Source organism: Carlito syrichta, unplaced genomic scaffold, assembly GCF_000164805.1.
Source record: "Carlito syrichta isolate Samal-C Ts95f unplaced genomic scaffold, Tarsius_syrichta-2.0.1 Scaffold314864, whole genome shotgun sequence".
NCBI lineage: Eukaryota > Metazoa > Chordata > Mammalia > Primates > Tarsiidae > Carlito > Carlito syrichta.
In genome coordinates this window covers 281,870-309,115 of record NW_007258960.1, presented here as the reverse complement: position 1 = coordinate 309,115, position 27,246 = coordinate 281,870, and positions in this window count along the sequence as shown.

Below are 27,246 nucleotides of genomic sequence, written 5' to 3'. Positions count from 1 at the left end.
TAATCTGGGCGACAGAGTGAGACTCCGACTCAAAAAAAAAAAAAAAAAAAAATTATTCAACATTTTAGAAATGTGGATAGGGATACAATCACATTGTAATTTTAAAGTTTAGGGAAATTATTTTATTTATTCTTTTATATTTAACAAACATTTGTTTATGAGGAAGGATTCAAAAAACTCAGAATTCATTTAAGAAAAATTATGTATTTGTTCTTACATGTTTAATCTTCAGTCACCTTCAAAGTATTCTCCATTTGATGCAATACACCTATAAAGGTGCTTTTCCCACTGCTCAAAACAGTTTTCGAACCCATCAATTTTGATGTCTTTTAGTGCTTCTGCCATTTTTTGTTTCACCTCTTTCACATTGGCAAACATTTCACTTGAGGACTTTTTTCATTCAGGAAATGAAAAAAAATTATTCAGGAAGAGATCAGGTGAATAGGGAGGGTGGGGCCCAGAGCTCATGCCATTTTTTTTGTCAAAAACTGCTGAGCAGGTTGTTTGTGGTAAATCACCCATCATGAAATGGGCAAACATGATGAAAGACTCTCCAAAAAATTCACTGAAGCCAAATGCAGACTCTCACAGCAGCACTAGCTGGGACACTAATGCTGATGGGTTCCTAGAATACTTACCTAGCAGAGGAAACCTGTATTACAAAGGGCCTGCTCTCCAAAAGATAATTCTGGGTTCTGGGGGGGTCTCCCCTTGTATATCCTATCATGAGAAATAAACCTTAACTTTGTATATGGAAATTTTAAAACATAACCAAAAGTAAGAGAATAGGGCAATAAACTTCCATGGCTTGAGTTTTAACAATTATTAGCATTTTGGTCATCCTGTTTTATTAAAGTCTCCACCTTTGCTGGGGTGACCCCAGTATTTTACACAAATCCCAGATACATATAATTTCATCCTTAGGTACTTCAACACACATCTCTAAGAAATGAAATTAAAAACACACACACACACACACACACACACACACACACACACACACAGTGCCATTATCATGAACTATCGATCTGCAAAACCTATAATAGCCTGTAATAGCTTGCCTGACATAAGTAACTCCATTTTGTAATGGATCTTCCATCTTAATCCAGAAATGACCCCCTTATGTAACCTTCCCATAATCACACTGCACACCCACATTCCTGTTCCCTTCAGTGCTTAAAAACTCCCTAGTTGCAAATTCTGCATCTAATTTAACTGTCCGATGTTTTGCCAAGAAAATGCAAATCAAACTGTACAGCTTATGTAATTTTTGCCTTTATACACCCTCTACTCACTCTGTTTGGGGCCAAGAGTTCTCTGGGACACTAGTCTGCTCTCAGTCACTGACTCTAATAAAGGACTCACAATTCAACCCTCTCTGTGTGTTGGTGTCTTCTTTCCTGCTATCTGGCTGTAACAATCACCTTTAATAATCATCTTAACATCATCTAATATCCAGTTATCCTGAAGCTAACATGGATGTATGTTACTGCATAGGTATGTATATTATATATGTGTGCATATGTACACACAGGAATACATACATTCAATACTGTTGTCTCAAGAATATCTTGAGAAACTTTCATTAGATACCTGCTAAAATCTTAATTCAGGATTTTACTACATTTTTTTCTAGGCCATCAGCCCTTTTAAACAAATGCATTTAATTTGTCATTATATTTACTTGTTTATTGAACCCAAGAAATTGTCCTAATGACCATTGCTTCCTTTTCTAAGTCTTCACTAGCCACCCGTTTAATAGTGCACTTTGGAATTTTACATAATGAGAGTACCTGGAAAGACTCCCCCATTTTTTTTTTGAGTCAGGGTCTCACTCTGTCACCCGGGCTGGAGTGCAGAGGCACAATCACAGTCACAGCCTTGACCTGCTAGGCTCAGGAGATCCTTCCGCCTCAGCCTTCCAAGTAGACAGAATTACAGGAATGTACCACCATGCCCGGATATTTTTCTTGATTTATTGAAGAGACGAAGTCTCACTGTGTTGTCCAGGGTGGTCTTGAACCCCTGAGCTCGGGCAATCCTCAGGTGTGGGGCCTCCCAAAGTGTGGGGATTACAGGCGTGAGCCAATACGCCTGGCCTTAAGTAGTTTTACTTACAAGAGTAAGGGAAAGAGGACAGAGGACAGAAATGGGATGAGGATCAGGGGTATTGCTGTGTCACTTCTCTCTGCTTTTAAATTGAGGTATGGAGCATGAAACGTGAAGCATTTGCCAGAACTGGGCCAGAATTGTGACAGGCAAGAAAGTGGCCCCTCCCACCCTTCCAGGCCTCCCTTCAAAATTAGTATTAATTTTTTGATTTCAAATATTGGATAGAAAGATATCTGACCAAGCTATTGCATAATAATGACAAAAGAAAAGGAGTGGCATCAAGATAAAACTGAAGCCCAGTAGGCTGCAGTTGCCAGGAGCATGCCACTACACTCTAGGCTGGGTGACAGAGTGAGACTTTGACTCAACAAAACAAAACAAACTACTTAAATATCAAGGAATATGCTTTTTGTTTTCTTGAGTCTGCTTGCTAGGGAATCAAGGAATATATTTGTCAATCACATATAAGTTCACTTCAGAACGATTTTGGCTCTGAGATGGAACTCTGGAGAAGACCCTAATGCATTGGAGGGGAAGTCAAAGGGGAGAACACAAAGGCAGAGGAGAATAGAAGGGCTGAGATGATGGCAGCTAGGAGGATCTGCTGGGAGGCCAGGAACTCTCATTCTGACTCTTTCCACCATCTTCTCTAGCTCTCTGGAATATGCCCACTCGAACATCAGGAGCTGGTTATGTACACATGGCAAGCCTTCTGTTGGCTTCAGCCTGGTTCTTCCAGGGAAGGTGATGAGGAATTTGCTATATCTCTGTAGGAAAAAGATAGTCCCCAGTTAAGCAGAGCCCTTGGTGAGGTCTGTAGGGGGAGTTTCTTCTCTCCATTCTAAGTGTGGGAGGCATTTTGCTACACCTACTAGTGCTGTCTTTGGTAGGTTCCCTGGTGACCCTTTGGTCATTTTCTTAATTCATTTGATCTCTTTCCCTGGGGAACTCTGCTGTGTGGATTTTTGTCTAACCTGACTTCTCCAAGAGATGTCCCTATACCCTGCCAAACAGTACCAGAGCCAACTTGGACAAAGGCCAAAGAAAATCTTCAATTAATTTCCATCCTTTCCATGTTCTGGATTTATCACTGAAATCAACCAATGGGAGTTGGAAGCTCTGATATTGTGAATGAAAACAGAAACAACTTGTTAACAACCCTAGCTCTCAATGACATGTTCTTTATTTTATTGCTTGGCAAGCTTTCCCAAGAGAAGAAAAAAGACGTCTTTGCAGAAGAAAAGAAAAAAAAAAGCTAATACTCTTAGTAGTTTATTTGATATACATTTGGTTTTTAATGCTGGTCTTCTTGGACGTGAAATCCAGTGAGTCGTCTAGCTTTGAACTGAAAGAGGTGGACAAGGAAGTGATGTGGATGGACAGAATGAGGTGCCTACGTGTTGTTTTCTTGCTATTTGGTATTTTCTCCACCGTCTATAAATCACCTCCTCCGGGCTTTCTGGAGAGCCTCCACAGATTTGTTTTTTCTTTTACTTAAAAAAAAAAAACTGCAGTAAAATTTATATGACATAACATTTTCCACTTATCTATGGTTAAGTATACATTTCAACAGCATCAAGTGCATTCACAGTGTTGTGCAACCACCATCACCGTCCATTTCTAGAACTTTTTTATCTTCCCAAACTGAAACTTTATACGCAGGAGCTCCCTATTTCCCTGCCCCATAAATAATAACTCCACATTATCCCTTCTTCCCCTTCCCTAGTAACCACTGCTCTTTCTGTCTCTATGAATTTGATTACTCTAGGAACCTCAAATGAGTAGAGTCATACAGGATTTGTCGGGGTTTTTCTGTGCCTGGCTTATTTCACTTAGCATAACGTCTTCAAGTTTCATCCATGTTGTAGCGTGATCCTTCATAGATTTTGTTTTTAATTGTGGTAAAAAAACAACATAAGTTTGCCCTCTTAACAATTTTTAAGTTTACCGTATTGTTAATTGTATGCATATTGTTGTACAACAGATTTCACGAACTTCTTCAACTCACATGACTGAAATCCAATACTCATTGGACAACTACTCATTTCTCCTTCCTCTGGCCCCAGACCACCATTTTACTTTTCTGTTTTGATGAGTTTGATTACTTTAGACTTCATGTTAGTGGTGCCATGCAGCATGCATCTTTTTGTGATTGGCTTCTTTCACTTAATGAATCTTCAGGTTCATCTGTCCATGTCGGTGCATGACAGGGTTTCCTTCCTTTTGGAGGCTGAATAATATTATATTGCATCAATGTGCCACACTTTCTTCATCCATTCATCCGTCAATGGACATTTGAGGGGTTTCCACACATCTTGGCTATTGAGAATAATGCTGAAATGAACCTGGGCATGTAAATATCTCTTCAAGATCATGTTTTTAAGTCTTTTTGATATATATCTGTGTGGGAGAAGTGGGAGTGCTGATTCATGCGGTAGTTCTATGTTTAATGTTTGGAAGAACCTTCATATTCTTTTTCCCTAGGGGCTGTGCCATTTTACATGTCCACCAATGGTGGCCAAGGGATCCAATTTCTCCACAATCTTACCAACACTCATTATTTTCTGTTTTGAAATTGGCCATCCAATGCCAGGCGTGGTGGCTCACGCCTGTCATCCCAGCACTTTGGGAGGTGGAGCCGAGAAGCTTGCCTGAGCCCAAGGGTTCGAAACCAGCCTGGGCAACTTAGTGAGATCTCATGTCTACATTAAGTCAAAAACTTAGCCAGGTATGGTGGTGTGTGCCTGTAGCTCCAGCTACTCGGAAGGCCGAGGTGGAAGGATTGCCTGAACTAAGCAGGTCGAGGTGGCCGTGAGTGTGCCAGCCCGGGTGACAGAGTGAGACCCCGACTCAAAAAGAAAAGAAAAAAATGGCCATCCTAATGAATGTGAAGTGGTATTTCATTGTGGTTCTGGTTTGCATTTCCCTGATGATTAGTGATGGCGAGCATCTTTTCATATGCTGTGGCCATTTGTATGTCCTCCACTGATTCTTATATCATCCCTCTGACTTTTTCTGAGCTTTTTCCTTTCCTTCTACTCTCATACACCTATACTAACAACAGATGAATCTGTTAATGAAAAAAAATGGATTTGTTCTTATGGGGGGGGAGCAAGAGAACTGAAGATAAAAGATACATTTGAGAGAGGAGGAAGAAAAAGAAAAGACTGAGAAGCAGAATGAGGCCGCAGAAACGGAAGGGAAAGGGAGCAGCACGGCAGAATTGGGGTGACAGAAAGGGACACTGGCCACCATGTTCCCAAGAAAATTCTGAAGCAGAAGTCATCCTCATCACCTGCCTCAACTCCAAGCAGGCTGAAGACTGGATGCCATCACGACTCTGGAAAAAATCTTTTGAACAACTGAGCTAAAAACATGTTAAGACTCACATTCCAAGTTCTCTCCAGACATGCGAGTGACACCCCTAAACTGCCCAGTACATCCTCGGATATGATGGAATCTCCATCCTCCTTATTCCCACACCCATCCACTGAGTTCCTGACACACCTGCTCTGTGTCCTGGGAGCTTCCAGACATTCCCACCGTTTCTCCTGCAGAACCTCCCACTCGCCTCTCTTCCAGAACAAGGGCTTCTCCCAGTATCTTCTCAACAGAGTCTATTTTCATACTCTCCACTCACCTCAGGTCCCAGGGTGGATCCAGTGCCTTCGAGACCTTTCTCCCTTTCCTTCTTGCAAAATGATCCCAGCTCTCCTGATGCTCAGTCAGACCACGCCCCCGCCCCTTCTACCTTCTGTATCCAGCAGCTTCCTAGTGACCGCCCCCAGTCCCCGGAAATCACACTTGTGACTCAATCTTCCCATCCTGATTTCTGCCAGTGCTTCCAGCCTGGTCTTTCTTCTCGGGAGCCGTCTGATATGGTTTGGGCGCTGTTCCCCCCAAATCTCACACTGAAATGTGATCCTTGGCACTGCAGGTGATTGGGTCAGGGGGACGGATCCCTCATGAATGCCTTGGTGCAGTTCCTGGGTAGGACTTCGAACATTTTCCCACAAATAAATCAGTCATTAGGCTGATAACCAACAACAGAGTCATGGCAAATTGGTAAACTGTCCTCAAGTAACTATTTTCTTCCTTTCTTTCTTTCTCCCTCCCTCCCTGTCTCTCTCTCTCTCTGTCTCTTTTCTTTTCTTTTTTTTGAGTTGAGGGTCTCACTGTCTTGCCCAGGCTAGAGTGCAGTGGCATGATCAGGCTCACCCCATCCTTGACCTGCTGGGCTCAGGCAATCCTACCTTCTCTGCCACCTGAGTAATTGGGACTACAGGCACGCACCACCATGCCCAGCTAATTTTCAAACATTTTCTGTAGAGACAAGGTCTCGCTATGTATGTTGCCCATGCTGTCTTGAACTCCTAGGCTCAAGTAATCCTCCCACCTTGGCCTCCCAAAGTGCTGGAATGACAGGTGTGACACCCTGCACTTGGCCACTATTTTCTTCATCAACTGTGGGCTTTTCCTGGTGAATTAGTACCTCATCTTGGCAATAATCCAGCAGTGTTGCTGACCAACAAGGGGAGAGGGAGAGCAAATAAAGAACAGGGGATATATTTCAGTGGTGTTATAAACCGGCTATGGATAAATCAGTTCAACAGCTTTTACTTCCTTTCCTACAAAATGAGAAATAGTAGAGATAATTGGGCTAAAAGATCATTCGTGTATACAACGTCTCATTGTATTTTCCCGTGCAACAAACATACTATATTCTAGAATTTCTACCATGTTCTAGGCCCCAGGTGAGTAGCGGATCCTTAGTGAGTGCTTGTGTTCAGCAGCATAATTCCATATATTTCCCACCAAAGGGCCTACCCTGAGCCAGGTCCTCTGGCTTTCTCAATAAGAAAGTGCAAACTGGCCAGAGGCAGGGGCTCACGCCTGTAATCCCAGCACTTTGGGAGGCCAAGGTGGGAGGATCACTGGAGCCCAGGGGATCGAGACCAGCCTGGGCAGCATAGCGAGATCTCATCTCTACAAAAGAATCAAAACCCACCTGTAATGTCGGGTTTGGGAGCAGCATAATTCCATATATTTCCCACCAAAGGGCCTACCCTGAGCCAGGTCCTCTGGCTTTCTCAATAAGAAAGTGCAAACTGGCCAGAGGCAGGGGCTCACGCCTGTAATCCCAGCACTTTGGGAGGCTGAGGAGCGACTCGGGAGGCTGTAGCAGAAGGATCCCCTGAGCCCAGTAGAGCCAGGCTGTGGTGAGCCCGATGGTGGTGCCACTGCACTCCAGCCTGGGCAAGACTGGACTCAAAAAAAAAAAAGAAAAAGTGCAAACCAAAGCGTCTAACGCCATGGGAATGGGAAGTGGCAGAGCTGAAACTGGAAAGCAAGCTATCAGATCCCCAAGTCAACGTTGTTGTTGTTGTTATTATTATTTCCTTTAGAGACAGGGTCTATGTTGTCCGGGCTGGCCTCAAACCCCAGGGCTCCAGAGATTCACCAATGGCTCCAAAGTCCACATTCTTAACCTCTGCTCCACATTTCTTCTACGTTCTTAGGGTTCATTCTCTTCCTCTGGTTCATCATCCCGTTCGTCTTCTTGCTCAGGGTCACCACACTCCACCAGACCTTTCTGGAACAGACCCAGCCAATCCGCAGAGCGGCCTGACGGCCCCCTGGCCATCGTGTCTTACTGGCGCGTGGGCGCCACCTCACGGCAACATCGAGCCACTGCAGGCATCGACACTCCATCTCTTTGGAGCGCATCCGTGCTTTATTTTGGGCGACAGTGGCAGGTTATTCCCCCCGCCTCTTTTTTTCTTTAAACAGAGTAACATTAATTCACACCTGCTCAAAGCAATTTATGTTCCTTTTCTAACTGATTCATATGGCAGGACCAAGAGGTGCAAATGCCAAAAGAAACAGGATCACAGGAGCGGGAATGGGTTGCAAGGAGCATTTTGTAACTGAAGTCATACTGACCCCTCTTCTTCCAGCGTTATAAAGACACAAGGAATAATCGTGCCTGAATTTTTGCGATGGTAGCCTTTTCAAGTGAAAAGAGACCTCCCCAAATATATATTCCCCATCTCAGTAAGTATCAAATGTAAGACAGTGATATCTGATCATGTATTTCCTGGCCCTTGCTTTTACATCTGATAGATAGCATCCCAGTTATGACTGACTTCCCCTCCTGAGATGATTTCAGGACAATATTTTATTTTTTATTTTTTTGAGTTGGAGTCTCACTCTGTCGCCCAGGATGGGGTGCAGTGGCATACTCACAGCCACCGCAGCCTTGAGCTACTGGGCTCAGGCGATCCTTCTGCCTCAGCCTTCCAAGGAGCTGGAACCACAGGCGTGTGCCACCACGTCCTGTTAATTTTTTTGATTTATTGTAGAGATAAAGTCTCGCCAAGTTGCCCAGGCTGGTCTCGAACCTGTGGGTTTAGGCAATCCTCTCACCTCGGCCTCCCAAAGTGCTGGGATTACAGGCATGCCCCACGAAGCCTGGTAATTTCAGGACAATATTAAGTTGCTGTGTTCCCTAAGTAAGCAAGTTATGGCTGACTATAGAATATGTTCCTATAGCTGATGAATAAACTGGTGATCTGCAAGACATGTTAAGATAAACAGAATGGAGGGCGTATGTAATAGAACAAGCAGCGATGTTTCTCACAGAAAGATGGAAAGATCAAGTCGCCACCCTCCCTGTAAGCTATCAGCTGTGTCATGCCATGCCTAAGCCAACTACATGTCGGTGACACCCAGTGTGGTCCCATTCTAGCCCCACTGGCAGTCTGCCCAAGAAAAGAGAGATAAGCCCAAGGCTGCTCAGTGGGTTGACCAGCCAGCTCCAGGCATGGTCAGGTGTGCACACACTCCCTGTGTCTTCTGACGGAGCATGTGGTGTGCTGGTGTTAGCTGCTGCCCTCTCTTGGGTGTTCCTACTCGAACTCCAACACTGGCCCTATGTCCATGTTGCCATGAGGCTGATGTGGCAGAGAGAGACAGGGCAAATGAACTTTGAGTGTTCCGAATCCAGGCTGTGTGTTCCTGCTGTCCCTTTTTCACTCTATCCTAAGCCTGTTAATCTTTCAGACTGTAAGTTTTTCTGTTCCACCACCCTGGGATGGCTTGCCTCAGTGTTACGCTTGCAGCTACCAATTAATCTGGTTAATTTCCTACACAACAAGTTCAGGTAAGCATTAAGCCCTTGTGGCACCAAAGTTTCTATGGAGGAGGGGCTTAGGGATAACAATTTGTTTCGGAAAAGAAGCTGTCTTTTTTTTTTAGAGTCAGAGTCTCACTCTGTCACCCAGGCTGGAGTGCAGTGGTATGCTCATGGCCACTGCAGCCTTGATCTGCTGGGCTCAGATGATCCTTCTGCCTCAGGCTTCCAAGTAGCTGGAACTATAGGTGCATGCCACCATGCCTAGCTGATTTTTTGATTTATTGTAGAAACAAAGTCTTGCCAAGTTCCCCAGGCTGGTCTTGAACCCTTGTACTCAGGCAATCCTCTCGCCTCCACCTCCCAAAGTGCTGGGATGACAGGCGTGACCCACCATGACCCGTGGAGACTGTCTTGAAGCTGCATTTGCTCCGTGTATTAGCTTGGGCTGCTCTAACAAAAGGCCACAAAAACCACAGACTGAATGGCTTAAACAAAAGGAATTTCTCTTCTCACAGTTTTGGACACTGAAGTTCAAGATCAAGGAGCCAGCGGGGTTAGTGTCTGGTGAGGGCTCTCTCATTGGACTGCAGATGGCCGCCTTCTTGTTGCGTCTTCACCTGGCCTTTCCTGGGTGTGCATGGGTAGCAGGAGGAAGAAGCAAGCCTACTGGTGTCTCTTCTAAGGGAACTTCTCTTATCATGAGGGCTCCACCCTCATGAACTCATCTGGACTTAATTACTTCCCAGATGTCCTAACTCCAAATACCATCATATTGTGGGTTAGGGTTTCGAATTATGTCTTTTAGGAGGACATCACTGAGTCCACAGCATTTAGCAAACACACTTATTTTTAGAGTGATGGAGGTTAGAAGAGCAGGCAGCTCTAAACTATCCTTCACTGAGCTTAGAAACATTTGTCCCCGGGTGGGGAGTCACAAAACCCAGACTTAAATGTACTAGCCTGCCAGTGATAGGAGGTCCCCTCCTGAGAGCTGCTTGGGGTTAAGGGCAAGGAGAGAAGGCAGTGGGAAGGGGGGGTGCCGATAATGGGGGAGCCCCCAAAGAGGAAGTAGAAGCAGAAATGGTCAAGAAACACAGTCACAATGTGCTTCTGCCTACAGATGATGGACCAGGATAAAAGACAACTCAAATTCAAGTTGTTCCTCTTTATGGAATTTGTTCCATGAAGTTATGCAATTTTGTTTTTAAGTAAAAGTTCCACTGTTGTTGCTGTTGTTTTTCTCTTCAAAATTCTGTCATTGTATTTTTTAGAGGATCGAATTTTCCATTTAGAACTAAAATATTCATTAGATCATGTACTTTTTGTATCAGTATTTAATTAGTTTCCGCTACAGAGAAGTGTCTAAGTTACTTATAGGCAAAATATTTTTTAAATGTAACATTCTATTTTATCAATTCACAATTTTTTTTCAGCAAATGTCAAAAAGAATTGTCAAATATCTTGTTAAAAATATGCTGTGTGATTATCAGAATGAGTAATGATCTTGTTTCAAAATAAAATTTTAGCCGGGCTCGGTGGCTCAGCCTGTAATCCCGCGCCTTTGGGAGGATGAGGTGAGTGGATTGCCTGAGCCCGCGGGTTCGAGACCCGCCTGGGCAGCGAGACCTCATCTCTACAATAAATCAAAAAATCAGCCGGGCGTGGTAGCGCATGCCTGTAATTCCGGCTACTCGGAAGGCTGAGGCGGAAGGATCGCCGGAGCCCAGCAGGTCGAGGCTGCGGTGGCCGGGAGCGGCCACTGCACTCCAGTCTGGGCGACAGAGTGAGACTCCAACTCAAAAAAAAAAAAAAGAAATTGTTCTGGGCCTCCCAGCTAGTAATTTAAAAATCTACATTTCCTCCAAGGCTAGGGAAATACGTGTTTCTCATCCCAAGGAGACACGGCCATCACTTCTGGAGTCCCTGCTATGTATCACATTCCCCACATTCATTGGGGATGTGTACGAAGCGCTCACCCTGGACTCTGAGACTTGCCAGGAGCAGAAGTTAAGCAGACTTTCCTGCTAATTAGAGTTGGTCCACACCAGTTATTAATTCAGCACTTCTGGACTCAGCTGTCAAGTTGGGAGTATGTGACACTGGAAAACTGTTCACCAGGGGAGGAGTTCTGAACCCCTTTCAAGACCTGGAAAAGTACACACGCAGACCAGGACACCGATGATGCCTGGCACATGTGGGTGTCGCCTGGTAGGTGACTTGGGTACTCATCAGACAGGAGGCTGACTGCTCTGTGTTCATTGGTTTCTCAGCGGCACCTCTGATCTACCAACCAGCTAAGGCCCGGTTTGAATGTAGAGATGGGTCTATGTATATAGATACAACTAGGGTTGCTTTGGAGAGTGTGGAGAGAGAGAACAATGAACAATTATTGGGCACCAATTACATGTCAAACTTTTCACATGAATTTGCTCATTGAACTTTGTGAGGACAGGGATTTTGTCTGGCTTATTCATAGTGTCTTATATAATGTAGGTGCTCATTAAATATAAACTGAATGGATAACGGACTCATCTCAATACTCCTGGGAAATTTGTACTTTTATTCCTATTTTAATGAGTTTATATAGCTTTCATAACAAAATAATCACGTTGTTAAAAGTCAGGATGGTGGTGATTCATGATGTGAGGCAGAAACCAGAAGGGGATTGAGGACATGCTTAGGGGGTGCTGGCTGTGTTCTGGTCACACGGGTGTGCTCAGTGTGAAAACCCCACAAACAGCACATGCATAACTACTTTCTAATGGCATATCTTACTCAAAGCTAAAAATATCCTCAGAAAATTAAACATAGGACTACCATATGATCCAACAATTCCATTTCTGGTTATATGCCAAGAAGAATTCAAAGCAGTCCAAGTGTGGTGGCTCATGCCTGTAATCCCAGCACTTTGGGAAGCCAAGGATCACTTGAGGCCAGGAGTTCAAGACCAGCCTAAGCAACACAGTCAAACTTTGTCTCTACAATAAATAAAAAAAGTTAGTTGGGCATGGTGATGCATGCCTGTAGTCCCAGCTATTTGGGAGGCTGGGGCAGGAAGATCACCCGAGCCCAGTAGCTAAAGGCTCTGGTGAGCCATGATTATGCTACTGCACTCCAGCTTGGGCAACAGAATGAGACACTGAGTCAGAGAGAAAAAAAAAGCAGGGACTAGAACCCTTGTACACCCATTTTCATAGTAGCATTATTTGCAATAGCCAAGAGGTAGAAACAACTCAAGTGTCCACTGATAATGAATGGGCAAACAAAGGGTGGTAGGTACACCCATACAGTGAAATATTATTTAGCCTTAAAAGAAAGGAAATTCTAGCTGGGAGTGGTGGCTCTCACCTGTAATCTCAGCTATTCAGGAGGCTGAGGAGGGAGGATTGATTGACTCAGGAAATCGAGGCTGTGGTGATCTATGATCATGCCCCTGCACTCTGGCCTAGAAGACAGAATAAGACCCTTTCTTCAAAAAAAAAAAAAAAAAAAAAAAAGGAACTTCTAACCCATGCTACAACATGGATAAATCTTGAAGACATTATGCCAAGTGACATAAGCCAGTCACAAAAGAAAAATGCTGCATTATTCCACTAATATGAGTTACCTCGAGTGGTCAGATTTATACAGACTGGAGAGTAGAATGGTTGTTGCCAGGGCATAGGGAGAGACCAGTGGGGAGTTATTGCTTCATGAGGATGGAGTTTCCATTTGGAAGGGTAAAAAAGTTCTGGAGATGGATGGTGTGGATGGTTGCACAGGAATATGGATATGCTAATACCACAGAATGGTGCACTTAAAAATAGTTTAAATGATTATCTTTATATCATATATATTTTTCCACACATTTTTTTTTTTTTTTTTAGTCAGAGTCTCACTCTGTCGCCCTGGCTGGAGGGCAATGACACACTCACAGCCACCGCAGCCTCCACCTACTGGGCTCAAGCGATTCTTCCGCCTCAGTCTTCCAAGTAGCTGGAACTACAGGAACACACCACCATGCCCAGTCAATTTTTTGATTTATTTAGAGATGAGATTTCACCAAATTGCCCAGGCTGGGCTCGAACCCATGGACTCAGGCAATCCTTTCACCTCGGCCTCCCAAAGTGCTGGGATTATAGGTGTGAGCCTCCGCGCCCGGCCAGCACAATTTTTTTTTTTTTTTGAGTTAGAGTCTTACTCTATCTCCCAGGCTGGAGTGCAGTGGCACGATCATGGCTACTGCAGCCTTGACCTGCTGGACTCAGGTGATCCTTTTGCTTCAACCTTCCAAGTAGCTGGAACCACAATGTATGCCACCATGCCCGGCTAATTTTTTTATGTATTGTAGAGATGAGGTCTTGCCAAGTTGCCCAGACTGGTCTCTAACCCCTGGGCTCAGGAAACCCTCTTGCCTCTGCCTCCCAAAGTATTGGGATTACAGGCGTGAGCCACTGTGCCTGGCCTTTTTCCACAATTTTTTTTAAAAGCTAAAAAGTAAACTAGATCAAACCTGCAGGAAATTTCCTGACAGATACAGCTTTGCCTGTACCAAAGCCCCTACCTGTTCTTTGTCACTATAATACCCTGTTTCTTAAAGGCAATACCTGTCTTAGGCCCCATGGATAGAAGCAGAGGGTGGACAGGACTGTACCTGTCATTTTGTCCTCTTCACCCAAGTGTCTCCAAGCCTCTTGCTCATGGTCCCTTCCTGTATGAGGATTGACAATGAACTGTAAACGGCATCCCAAGTCCATATAAAACATAATTATGACTGGGCATGGAGGCTCACGCTTATAATCCCAGCACTTTGGGAGGCCGAGATGAGAGGATTGCCTGAACTCACAGGTTCGAGATCAGCCTGGGCAACTTGGCAAGACCTCATCTCTACCATAAATTTTAAAAAATTAGCTGGGCATGGTGGCGAATGCCTGTAGTTCCAGCTTCTTGAAAGGCTGAGGCGGAGGATCACCTGACACTAGCAGGTCAAGGCTACGGTGGCTGCGGGCAGCGTGCCACTGTCCTCCAGCCTGGGTAACAGAGAGAGACTCCAACTCAAGAAAAAACATAATTATGTGAATCATTGCAGAATAATCAAGTAAAGGCTCTTGGAGCACACAATGATGGATACCGTTATGAAATTATCATCTAAAAACCCGTCTAGAATTGATTGGCAGCCATATTAACTTGGAAGGATGGGGAGAGAGGACGAAGTCTTGACAAATGTCATTTTGGCAGCAGTTGTCAAGAAATACAAATTATTGAGTAGCATAAACATTTGCTTTGAATGATCTTTAAATCTTTCCAAAAAAGTCAGAAAGTGACCGGGCACAGTGGCTTACGCCTATAATCCCAGCACTTTGGGAGGCCGAAGTGAAAGAATTGCCTAAGCCCACAGGTTTGAAACCAGCCTGAGCAACTTGGCAAGACCTCATCTTTACAATAAATCAAGAAAAATTAGCTGAATGTGGTGGTGATCTACTCTCTTAGCAAACTGTAAGTATACAATACAGTATTGTGATCTATAGGCAAGCTGTGTTTACTACCTCTCCATACTTCCAATACCTCCTAATGTTAGACACTTTTCAGTGATATTGAGCAAGAAATACACTTACTTAATGGTTGCAGGTGCAGTGGCTCATGCCTGTAATCCCAGTACTTTGAGAGGCAGAGGTGAGAGGATTGCCTGAACCCAGGGGTTCAAGACCAGCCTGGGAAACTCAGTGAGGCCTTGTTGCTACAATAAATCAAAAAAAATTAGCCAGGCATGGTGGCACGTATCTGTAGTTCCAGCTACTTGGAAGGCTGAGGCAGAGGGATCACCTAAGCCCAGCAGGTAGAGGCTGTGGTGAGCTGTGATCATGCCAATGCACTCCAACCTGAGTGACAGAGTGACTCCAACTCAAAAAAAAAAAAAAAAAGATGAGTTCTCCAAGGGAGGTGTAGAAACATGGATAATACCGCTTTACTGCCACTTCTCTGTGCAATGTCAGCAAGTTCAATATTTCTCAACCAGATTTTTTCCTCCATAATATCTTTTGCTGTGCTATTTTGAGCACAGGCTTAAGAGATTATTTTTTACTTAAATCCAAGCATAATCAAAAGAACAACTTTAAAGAAAAATAGAGATGGGGTCTCATTATGTTGCCCAGGCTGGTCTCAAAGCGACAACAACTTTTTTTCAGGTAATTCAAGACCTAAAAAAAGCACATGTCTGGAGATTTACTTTATGTCTATTTGTATAGTCCTTTTTCTTTATATTATGGGTGCTTAAAAACACTAAAATTTTACTGTGTGTATTAGAGCATTATTTGGAAGTCAAAGAAGAGTGTCTTATATCATGAAACAGGAAGTGGGCAGTCGTCCCCTGGTGAATTTAGAGGGCATCCACCAGAGATAGAATGTAGGAGATGGGTAGATCAGGAAAGGCAGGGGCAGTCAGAGAAGAGCTTGGTGCCAGGATTTGGGACTGAATTGATGAAGGAGCATTGGGAATTCTGCAGGCCTTTAAGCCACCCAACCCAAAGACCCTTTATCGAAAGTTACCTTTCCTGGCTTTTCCCAGCTCTGTGGACCTACCTGCATTGGTAACAAATGGGAACATTGCTTCTTGGTAGCACTTCTTCTGACGGCAAAAGATAAGTTTCCTTAAGTCTCTTCTCCAGCAGGAACAAGATCCTATTGTGACTGGAGTGTGAGAAAGACATTGCCAACACACTGAGTGTCAGATCTTGAGTCCTTTAATAGCCAGGGGTCAAGAGCGAACTAGTGTTCAAAGAACTCTCGACCCCGAATGAAGCAGGGAGAGGGTTTATAAACGCTACATAGCATGGAGTGCAAACATAAGGAACAACAAAATTAAGAGGAGAGCAAAATGTGCAAACATATACAAATAAATGTGGAACTTGTGGTTGGGGAGTTTCCAATGTTTCAGGAAAACAAGGGTGTAGGTTCCAGTTACGGAAAGGTTACAACCTATGATTACAGAAAGGCTATGTAGAGGATCACCTCTGGGTTAAAACAGCTAAAATGGAGGATCTGTTACAAAAGGGAAGTACTTATATTTAATGAAACAATTGAGGGCTGTTAATTTTCAGATGGGTATTTCATTCCCCCCCTTTCAGTTGTTCATGAGTCAAAGTGTTGACTCATTTATTACGGGTAGGGGGTTATAATGGCCCTTATATACATAAGTTTTACAGAAACAATTCGTTGTTTGACAAATTGAATAAACCAATTGAATATGCAGTGCCCTATAAGCAAACCTAGGAGAAGGATTATAGGGCCAGCTAGACTGGTGATGAGAGCTGTTAGCCAGGGGTTCCAATCAAACATGGATTGGAGCCAAGAGTTGTTATTGTCTAAGAGTTGTTTTTGTCATCTATCTATATTTTCTCGAACTTTCCAGAGGGTGTCTTTAATAATTCCTGATTTGTTTGCATAGAAACAGCAAGTTTCTCCAAGAGTGACACAAAATCCTCCTTGAGATAGGAAAGGCAAGTCTAGGCCCCTATGATTTTGGAGCACAACCTCTGTTAGAGAGTCTACCTGGTCATGGAGTTGGTCCATAGCAGATTGCATGTAATTTAAGTCAGAATTAATGTCTTGTGTAAACTTAGCTAGTCCCAATTCTCCACAGACCAGGGCAGCGGTGTTTAGTGTGGCCGTCCCAGCTACACTAAATCTGATTAAGACAGGTACTAATAAGGGAGCAGCACATTTCAGACGAATTGCTGGAAGACCAGGAGGATTGAACAAAAAAGTTCCTTCAGAACCACTATAAGCATATATCTGGTGGAGTACATGAACAATAATACATAAGGTAGGCTTATTATTTAACATTTCCGCAGTAATGTAAGTGGTAAGGTCCATAGGACAAGTGAACCAAGTATTGACAAGAGCTGTATAGGCCATGGAGTTGGACACAACAGCAGTGAGAGACATATTACAAATATTAAAACATGGAGAAGCCATCAAATTGAAATTGAAGTTCTAAGATAAGAGGCAGTTCCCATTACATCCCCTACAGTGACGTGAACTATTTTTGAAGAAGAACATGTAGTTTTGCTAGTGTTGCTAACAATAGGAGTGTTGACCCTTAGGCCTATATAATAAGGAGGCCTTGGTTTTAAGCAGAGCCAACAGTCTGAAGCTAATTGTGGCCGGGTGACATTGAGTAAACAATGTATGTGAGTGAACATGGGAAAAAGACTGGGGGGTAGATGGGCCAGGTTTGGAAGTGGTCGAGGTGAACTTGGGAGTTGTTGAGCAGAGACTGGGGTGATGTTGGGTTGACAGAAGGCAGAGGCTGAGGCAGAGGCTAGTGGTAACCAAACACGGGATCTTTTAGCTTCGCCAATGGCCTTATTGGCTTGGACACAGTTCTGTAGGCAAACGTGCACCGTTGGATAGTGAATAAGGCGCCCTGGTCATAGCCATCCATGTAGAGTTGTATTCTCCAGGTATTACCTGTACTCCAAGAATTATGGAGAGGATCAGTAACCTTACATATATAGGTTGTTCTGGACCAGCAGTTGGATGTGTCATTAGGTCACCCACTGTAAGTGGCAATGGTAACACATTTCCATTCTGAGCAGAAGTCATTTTCCCAATTACAGTGGTGGTCAGTGGGGTTACTGGGGCAGAGATAAAAGTCTATGTCCTTTATATAGTGAGGGGTTGTCCACTGTATACAGGATTCAGTATAGTAAACATGTTGTACAAGTGTTAAGTTGATTATTCCAGACAACTATCCAGCTAGACATTCTTTTTCTATGTTTAGTAGGTCAGGAAGGTTTACCTTAAATTGGACTGGATATGAACTGTGGGCCCAATTTTGGATAGCTAGAAACTTTCCTGATGTAAAAGAGGTTAAGGAAAATGTAGAGACTGTGATCGTTGTAAAAGAGGAAGAACCAATTGGGAAATAACACCAGAACCAGAACGAGAAAATCTTAGCTTGAGATAGCTGATTCTAGGCATGGTTGTCCATTTTCAGGTGAACCAGGATGGTGAGCTTAGAGGTGATTTTCAAAGATTCTTAGAGTCTGGTTTTATAGACCAATGGCCTGGGCCGGGTGGAATAATGTCATCAAATCTGGTTCTCTTGACTTGGGAGTGATGAATTCAAGCCAACAATCCATCCACTTTGAGTGCTGTCGGAATGGTGAGGATGACAAAGTAAGGTCCCTTCCAGGCAGGGGTGAGTCCTTTTTTCTGGAACTTTGTGACGTAGACCAGGTCTCCAGGCTGGAACTGATGGCCCAGCATGGAAGACGGAGTCGGCAGGACAGCACAGACTTTGGAGTGGACAGTAGCCTGGACCTGTTAACAGAGATTGACTAGTAAATTTTTCTGTGTACCCACAGTTGAGGCCAACTTGGATGCACTCTTGCTCTTTGGGGGTAAATAGAGTTAAAAGGAGATATTGATAATTATTCTAAGTGATGAGTGTGTTTGATTCCATCAGAGCAGATAAAACCTGGCCTATTTTAAAACACCAGATTTTGGTATTTTTAACTGTATAAATTAGAGGTCGTAAAAAGAATATACACTATGAAGGGTCTTTCTGTCTGACTTGTCCCCTGCGGAGGGAGGGGGAATTCCCAAAGGGGAAGCAGAAGGGCCGGATTTATTTGGAAATGGAGGCGAGAATCCAGAAGTGGAACGAACGAAGGAGCCTGTGTTTTTGAAAAGATAAAATTGGCAAAGTTAATTTTTACCTAGGGCATGTATGTTTCTGGGATATAGCCCTTATTATTTTTTATTATTGTAATAAGGAACAAAAGAAAAATGGCTTCCCACTTTGGAGTGTGTCCTTTTGTTTTTCATTTATATTTATGATTCTGGGAAATGGGGCAAAGATGAATCTCTGTAACTGCTTCCTGTTGAGGTGGGCCATAGAGATGTCTTTTACTTATTTTTTTCCAAGGGCACAAATAGGAAACAGTGGGATTTTAGCTGAATATTATTTGGAGTTAATAAAACACCAAGCGAGAACACAAGCAAAAATTATTAGGCAAACAAGGATGAAAAAGGCTATTGTCCCAGAAAAAATACTGGAAAAGGGAAAGTAATCTCATAGAGAGAGAGAGAGACTGAATTTATAACATCATAAAAGTTATTTAGCCAGAATTGTAATTTAAAGATTTGAAAAAGAAACATCTAACTTTTTTTGTTTGTCTGTTTAAGGGAGAAAATGTCTTTGAATAAAGCTATATGATTTCAACATGGATGGCCAGAACCAAAAGGTTGGCACCTGTGTTAACTTGTCCGGACCATCCAGAGTTATCGGGGTACCTGAAAGAGAGAGTGGAGACTAAAAGGAATACAAGACTCCTTTAGTTGTAAAGGGAGGGCACCGGGGCTAGTCCCCGAGTGACCCCGTTTCTCTTTATTCCAAAGTTTATATACAAGCACATTACAATCAGGCATTCAGACTTCCCCAATCTTCAACATTAAACTTCCCCTCTATCAAGAAGTGTCTGTACCCAGACTCAGACTATTTTGTCAACATCTCATATTAGTTTTGTCCTTGACCAGTACTTTCTGTACTTTGAAAGACACATACTATTCTTATCTGGACTCTGCTTTTCTAGGTAGACAGTTTCATGCTTTAACTATTTAGTCCCCGACATTTCCCCCTTCTTTATTTATTTTTGTGGCATAAGGTTATCTTGGCTCCTGTCTTAGGTTGTTCTCGCTTCACCTTGGTTGTTACCCGTCATCGGCTTATTCCCCCTCTATGCGGGGAATGTCTGTCTTAGGTTTATACCAGGTGGCTGGACTCTTACCCGTCATTGAATATCAAGACTTTTTTTTTATATCACATGTTTAATGGGGCGTGCGGCTTGTTGTAATTTTATTATATGTAAATTTTTTTGTACCGTTATAATAGAGGTCCAGATAGATCTTATGCATGGTCCAAGACAAAACAATAACAGGCCAACAATGTTTATTGCAATTATTGGGGTCAGCCATTTTCATAATGTCTGAGTTGGAGATCCAATAAGGTTTTGAATTTTATCGAATATGTCTTTAGCCATATCTATAGGAAGCACATCTATATGTGCTTGACTTGATGCCAATATTTCTTTGTGAAGTTTTTGTAGATCTAAGGATTTATTGCTACTCTCCCATAATCCTTCTAAATGGTTTTTTACTTTTTGCCAGTCACTGGAATTGCCCTGGTAAGTTTTGTTAGTTACACAAATCCATAGATACTCTGCATGACATTTGATTCTGCTATGGGTGTACACAGTGTCTACACGGTCCTCCAAATTAGTGACAGCTTCATACAATAATTGTAACTTTTGTTCCATTTTTAAATCTATCTTTTCCTGAGTTCCCATCATCTGGGAAACGTTACTAGTAAGGTTGTTAACGAAATTAGCAGATTGTATGGACATTGTGAGGCTTGCAGCTGCAGCTGCTGTAGATGTAATCATGGTTATCAAAGCCAATATACCCAAAACTATTAACCCTACACCCCTTTTTTGTACAGATAACACGTTTTTTAAATGTTGTAATACACTGTACCCTTTGTCTTCATACCAAGGGTTAGTAATATTTATAGGTAAAAACACAAAAGGGGGTTGATGAACCAATACTACCATAATGTGCTCATCAGTTAAACAATGTAAACAGTTAGTCAAATTACAATTTGTACAATTGATAATAGAAGTTGTATTGTAGTCTGGGTTAGGGGTAATGTTAAACGCATCAGAAGTCACATTGCCTATTAAAAACAAATTAACAGATGTAAGACAAATAGAAGTTTTGTTACATTTTGTGGTATTATTAACAGTGTCATTTAGTCTTTGTATAGCCTGGTCAAATTTCTGAGAGGCAAGGTTGGAGATGTTATAACATCTTTTAATTTTGGCATCAGTTTTCTCCTTTCGGAAGCAGAATGGAATCTCACGACCCATCCCTGTAAAGTTCCAAGATTTCCAGTTTGAGGTGACATTATGGCTGAATAACACATTTTTGTTCATATTGGTGACAGGTAGCAATGGTGGTTTTGGAACATAGGCCCAATGGACGTCTGTATCAACGGTCTCTAGGGTTATCAATATGGTAATTGTCACACTGACGCACCAAACGATCAGGAAGCCAACGTGCCCCATCATCATCCTGTGAGAAAACACAAACATGTCCTCGTCCCCATATTAATATGGGGTCGGGACCCTTTTATAGACCAGTAAGTGGATCTTTCCATTTTACCTGAGCATAAAAGCTGTTAGTTGTGGGGTGTCATAGGCGATCAGCCGCTGTGGCCCCGTGTGTATCAGCATTTAAAAAATTTAAAGTAAATAATGCGTGGTTTAATATATTTTGTGGAGTGAAGGGGTACAATTCCCCCTTCTATATTTTTTGAATTTGTAGCTTTAATGTGTCATGAGCTCTTTTCACAATACCTTGCCCCTGAGGGTTGTAGGGGATTCCAGTTAAATGTGTAATGTGTAGTTGTATATAAAACTATCGAAAACGCACACTAGTGTAAGCTGTGGCATTATCGGTTTTAATAGTATGAGGAAGTCTTAAAACAGCAAAGCAGCGAAGACAATGGGCGATAACAGAAGAAGTGTTTTTTTTGGCAGTTGTAGTTGTCATAATAAACCCAGAAAACGTATTGACAGTAGAGTGGACAAATTTTAATTTTTCAAACGAGGGCACGTGGGTGACATCCATTTGTCATATTTGTCTTGGGACAAGGCTCCTAGGGTTCACCCCAAGGTGAGGTATAGGCAAATGTTGTAAACAAGATGTGCAATTCTTAATTATAAGGCGAGTTGTTTTTTTGGAATGTAGAATGTTTTATGCAATCTAGCACTGTTTTGATGATGGATGGCATGGGAAGCCTGAGCAGCTTTTAAAAGAGTTGGATAAATTTGAGATAAACTGTTATCTGTCATGGCATTATCCATGTTAAGGGGGCCAGGCAAAGGTGAATGAGTTCGTATATGAGAGATGTAACATGGAACAATTTTATGGCATATTTTAGTTTGCAATTTTAAAGACAATTGTTGTATTATAGAATTTGATGTAGAAATAGCACCGGTTGTTTTTAAAATTGGAACAGCATGAGCTATGTATTTATTGTCTGTATATAAATTAAAAGGAATATCATTATAATCACGAAATACTTGTAAAACTGCTCAAAGTTCTACAACCTGAGCCGAAGCAGGTGGGGAATCATAAACAGTAGGAAGCTCATTTTTTATCACTGTATATTTTTTTGATGGAGAACCATCAGTAAAGAAAATTTTGGCCCCTCGAATAGGATGGGGCCGTACAATAACAGGTAAAATTAAAAAATGCAACTTAAAGAATTGTAATAACTTATTTTGAGGGTAATGATGTATAAGTTGTCTGGTATAACCAGCTAAAGCTATTGTCCAGGGCATAGAATTTTGTATAAGCATATCTATTTGTTGTGTCGTAAGAGGCAAGCAGATAGATGTAGGCTCTTTAAATATAGGAGAATTTTATGGTGAAGTAGAAGGCTCAATATAACCTGTCTCGAGTTGTTTTTGTATTAATAATTGGGCCACCTTAATTTTTTTAGAAGTTAAGGGCCATCAATCCACCCATATAGGTTTTGAAGATAGCCAAACAATTGGATTTGTATGGCGTGTAGAAGGATCAAGGGCCCATGTTAAAAATATCCTAAACCTGTTTTATTTTTTTTAATGTTAGTAGGAATAGGCTGTTTAATGTCTTGATTGTCGTGTCCCAATTTTTGAGAAGGGAATAGTCTCTGATCTATTCATTGAGAAGTAACATGAGGATTAGAACTATGTAAATAAACTCCCATATATTTCATTACATCACACCCCCATAAATTAGTGGGTAAGTTGGGGACTATATATGGTTGGACTATATCTGTGTTTTATACTGTCCTTTCCCCACAAGCATATCAAAGGACTGCTGAATATTTTGTTGTGCATTAATTGTAGTAGTCTGTTTTTTTAATAATAATTAGTCTTTTAGAGTAAGTAGTCTCCCCCTGACCAGCAAGCCCTGGCCAACATTTTTTAATCATTGGGAGACATAGGATGTTGGCTAGTTGTTTTAAGTATTGTCATTGTGAATGGAGCTGTTGGACTATATTGTGAGCAGGTGGTTTTTAATTTTTTTACAATTTTAAATTTCATCGGCCTGTGTATACTGACTATATCACTCTGTGCATCTCTTTTTTCAAACACTGGGAACATGTTTTTAAATCCGTAGTATCATGCCCTTGTTGTGTTGTCTGTATTATGACTTTTGAAAGGTTTTTAATAATGGGAGTTGGTGGCTGAGGTGAATCAAGTCCTATAATAACACTAGGCGGAGGTGGAGGCCACATCTCGGGAGGAGCCGTTGGCTGAATAGGCGCTATTGTCTTGGGCAGAAAGCCGCCTTTTGACTTTTTATATATTTGCAATAAGTCCCTCACTTGAGTTGTCAAATCTCTTATCTGCTCAGTGATTTTAGTAAGGCCATTATCGGGTTTTGAGATTATTGGGAAGGTTAAAGAGGGATATTTTTTTTTTCATGATATTTTAAAGCCTCTTTTTTCAGATCTTTTTTATCAGACTGAGGCAGGGAGGTATTAGATGCCTCAGCGACAACTGGGTTATCCTCGGGTTTATGACTGGGTTGAGAAGATTTTATATTTTCACTAAACTTTGTAAGTTCAGACCGAGGATCAAGACAATCTCTAAACGAATTCTATAAGCTAAATATTTTTACCGGGACTTTTGAAGGCCCATGAGTAGTATAATAAGCCTGTAATTTTTCCCCAACCTTCTGTCAAGTTTTACTATTTACGGTTCCCTCTTTAGGGAACTAAGGACACACTTCAGTTATAAAAGCTAAAAATTTATTAAGTTGAGGTTTCCCTACTTTAGTGCCGCGCGTCCGCAGCATGTGTTGTAACATTTTCACAAATATCTCTTTACTGTTGTTTTGTCCCATTTTTATTTCCTAAGGACTATTGAATACACCATCTTACCTTATTTTATAATCCGGCCGGATTTGTTTTTACATCGACGGTGGTCTCTCACTGCGTCCCTCGTTTTTAGGTCCCTGTTCGGGCGCCACCTGTCCAGACCATCCGGAGTTATCGGGGTACCTGAAAGAGAGAGTGGAGACTAAAAGAAATACAAGACTCCTTTAGTTGTAAAGGGAGGGCACCGGGGCTAGTCCCCGAGTGACCCTGTTTCTCTTTATTCCAAAGTTTATATACAAGCACATTACAATCAGGCATTCAGACTTCCCCAATCTTCAACATTAAACTTCCCCTCTATCAAGAAGTGTCTGTACCCAGACTCAGACTATTTTGTCAACATTTCATATTAGTTTTGTCCTTGACCAACACTTTCTGTACTTTAAAAAACACATACTATTCTTATCTGGACTCTGCTTTTCTAGGTAAACAGTTTCATGCTTTAACTATTTAGTCCCCGACATTAACTCAAGAACTTAATTTGGGTTCCAGTGCCCTAATATTTGTGTGCGGGTTGTTGGGGTGATGGTGAGTCAGTGCCAGGCAGTTTAGCGGGTTTAGGTCTTTATATGTGGCCACCATTTGTGAGCCAAGTGTTCTCCCCTCTTCTTAGAGGAGAGTGTGCCTGCTTTTTAATGGCTATTTGACCTGCATGGTGGACAAGGTCCAGGAGGCCAGGACCTTCTAGGAAAACTATGTTTTCAGTGCCCCCACAGACTGTACCCATAAGCAATGGACACCATTCCCTTAGCTTCTCTGTTTCTTGGGCATTTGGAGTTTAGGTCGCTAATAGCAACTGCCAATTGGGGTGTCCCTTAGGCCCTCCAGTTCTGCTGCCCTCCATGTTGGCACTGATTTGGTTTGGTTAAAAAAAAACCCCCAAAGAAACCCTTAAAACTTTTAAAATAGGTTCTATATATGAAACTTTTGCCTACTGTCTCTGTTTGTGACAGTTTGATGTAAAACGCTTTAGAGTGAACAGACCACATGAATGTGCAATGATCTGCCTCCACAATTATAAATAAACAGAAACAGAGCATTATACATCCACGTGGTTTGCCCAAGGTTGTCATAAACCCTTATAAATTATTAAATTGAAGTCTTAGTTGTAAGGTGTGGACAATTAGATGAGAGTTATTAGTTCCCATTTTCTGTGTGTTCTCACAGAGTACCCAGTATTGAATTTATCTGACAGGAGAAGTAACTTAAAACAATGACTTAAGGGTATTAATTAGTCACAACAGATGATTTAACCTTAAAGCTAAACACATGAGCAATCCACTAAACCTTCTAAATTACCTGTAAAATGCTCATGTACTCAATCCCAAGGCCAGCTGTTTGGAACCAGTAATTTTAATTTAGTCATTCTTGTAACAAAGCACTTATATAAAGATTATTCTGGTCTTGGCTAGGCTTATAGTCCTATAATGTCCATGCCAAATCCCCAAATTCCAATATTTTAAAATCTAGGATGTGACATGAATGATACAAAGCCATCAGCAGACCCAGATGTCATGTATGCTGACAATTTTAAAATATATTTTACATTTTTTTGTTTTTTATTAATAATTGTAAAGTTATTTTTATTTACCAAAAATTATCAAAGTCATATGAACTTAAAAGCATTTTACGAGTACTTACTTACTTAAAAGTCAATTTGGTAGCATGTTGGACAAAATATATAACATACACATACATGTAAATATTATTAAACAAATTTAGATTTAACAATTTTTTAAAACTTTAGCCATGAAACAGTAATAAATATATCATTATTTTTAAGATATTTGAATTTAAATTATATTTTTAACAAAATTGGAATCAGCTTGTATAGCTAAACTTTGTCCCAATAGGCAGTTTAATAAAACCTGTGTAGGTTGAAATGCGTTTTCAATTTGCTTAAGTTATTTTTAGTTTTACTAGTAGTGGACAGGACCAGAACTGATTTGGGACTCTGTCTTTGAGAGATGAGGGCAATCTTTTACCCAGTGTCCCAGTTCTTTACAATAGGCACATTGATTCTTAGCTAGCTGGATGCATCCAGTTTCCTTCTGTTCTTTTTTCAGCTTCTTGTGTGGTCTTCATGCCAGTTTTTGAGCCAAGTTGGGAAGCCTGGATAGCAACAATTAGTACTTTTGTTTGCCATTTTGTGACTCTGTCTGACTTTTGATTTTTCTGTTTCTTTTTCTCAGCATCGTGGTTGTTAAAAACTTTTTGGGCTACTTCGAGTAACTCAGAAATGTTTATTTCAGCAAAATCCTTAAGTGTCTGTAACTTTTTCCGGATGTCCGGAGCCACCTGAGTCACAAAAGCCAAATTGATGGCCCGGGCATTCTCGGGTGCTGAGAGGTCAAATGGGGTATAAGTACGGAATATCTGTTGAAGACACTCAAGAAATGTCCCTGGTGATTCCTTGGGACCCTGAATGATCTCAGTATTTTTAGAAAGATTACTAGGTTATCGGGCTGCTCCCTTTAGACCAGCTAATAGAGTCCAGTGATAAGTGTCTAATGCTTCAGACCCTGCCAAAGTGTTAGGGTTCCAGTCCAGTCGGGAGGAAGAGAAAGACTCATTCAGCATTTCTTGATTTTCCTCCTCTGTATCAACAGCCAAAGTCAAAACAGACTTCTTGGCCTCAGCCCTGATATGTTCCCGCTCCTCAGAAGGAAAAAGGGTTAAAAGGAGCTGCTGGCAAATGTCCCAGGTGGCCGTTTTCTTACAATTGAGGGGTTCCAGCGGTGGAGGGTGTGGAAAACAAGGATTACAATGACCTGACTTATTGAGAGACTTAGAAACCCAAATTCAACAGTGGGTTTTCAAGGCACATACCTTGAGCCAAGGTGGAGGGCTTTGGACCAGAGATAACCATTGGTCAGTATAAGGAAGCTGGTCAGGGTGAACAGGAGACCCTGTATCTGGGTGTCCAGTAACAATTTTCCAGACAGCCCAAGTAACATGAACATCCAGAGACCCTGTAGAGGGCCATCCAACATTAAACAAAGGCCATTCAATTTCACAGAGGGTC